At 42.6% G+C, this 1,321-nt stretch overlaps 1 non-coding gene across 1 annotated transcript; it reads right to left on the bottom strand.

Moving 5' to 3' along the window:
• Positions 1–799: 799 nt before the first annotated feature.
• On the bottom strand, positions 800–1,017 carry LOC123458052. The gene has a single exon (XR_006635370.1). It is a non-coding gene; the product is annotated as a small nucleolar RNA U3 (small nucleolar RNA).
• Between the last annotated feature and the right edge of the window lie 304 nt (positions 1,018–1,321).

Genomic DNA, 1,321 nt, shown 5'->3' on the forward strand with positions numbered 1-1,321 from the left:
TTAACCACTAAGCCATCTTTTCAACCCATGATGTGTGTGTGTGTGTGTGTGTGTGTGTGTGTGTGTATGTGTACTTTTTGTTTTGTTTTGTTTTTCGAGGTAGAGTCTCACTCTGGCCCAGGCTGACCTGGAATTCACTATTTAGTCTCAGGGTGGCCTTGAACTCACAGAGATCCTCCTACTTCTGCCTCCCAAGTGCTAGGATTAAAGATGTATACCATCATGCCTGGCCTTTATTTTAAGGTAAGTTTTTAATAAAAGAAACCTATAAAATAAAAGGCTTGGGAGTACAGCTCAGCTGTACAGAAAGTGCTTAGCATATACAAAGCTCTAGGTCCAATCCTCAGGACCACCAAAAAAAAATTAAAGGCTGGGAATGTAGCTCACTTGGAAGAGTGCTTGCCTAGCATGCACAAAGCTCTGGTTTTGATGCCCAGCACTGCATAAACCAAATGTGGGGCTCACACTCTAGTACAAGCACTTGAGAAGTAGAAGCAAGATTGGAAGGTTAAGGTCATCCTTAGCTATATATTAAGTTGCAGGCCAGCCTAGGACACGTAAGACTCTGTCTGTCTTGCCCAACGTGGTGGCGTACACCTTTAATCCTAGCACTGGGAGACAGAGGTAGAAGGATCCCTGTGAGTTCGAGGCCACCCTGAGACTACATAGTGAATTCCAGGTCATCCTGGATTAGAGTGTGACCTTACCTCGACCCCCCCGCCAAAAAAACCCTCTGTCTTAAACAGACAATAACAATAACTAGAAGACTTTCACTCTTATGAAAGTACTTCCTTTTCCTCCAACTCAGACTGCATCCTCTCCCTCCACCTCTCCTGAAGGAGAGCAGAATGAGCATCAATAGCACGTGGCAGTTACAGCAAAACTGCACCAAGAGTCAGCTTCATGCTTGGGAAAGAACGCTACCTATACCTTCTCCTCATGGTTCTGGTGCTCTACACAGTCAGAGAAACTTCTCTAGTAACAAACTATAGAAGTCATCCCTGAAAGTATAGTCTTACACAAGTATTTTTGAGGCTCGGTGTGGTGCCACATGCCTTTAATCACAGCATTAGGAGGCAAAGGTAGGAGGGTCTCTGTCAGTTCAAGGCCACCCTGAGACTACATAGTGAATTCCAGGTCAGCCTGGGCTAGAGTGAGACCCTACCTCAAAAAATCTATCTATCTATCTATCTATCTATCTATCTATCTATCTATCTATCTATCTATCTATCACTTATTTATGTATTATTTATGTACATATATATACTATTTATTAGATGGGGCAGTAGTACATATCATCATTATTATAATTATTTGGGTT

This window comes from Jaculus jaculus, chromosome 1 (genome assembly GCF_020740685.1).
Source record: "Jaculus jaculus isolate mJacJac1 chromosome 1, mJacJac1.mat.Y.cur, whole genome shotgun sequence".
Taxonomy (NCBI): domain Eukaryota; kingdom Metazoa; phylum Chordata; class Mammalia; order Rodentia; family Dipodidae; genus Jaculus; species Jaculus jaculus.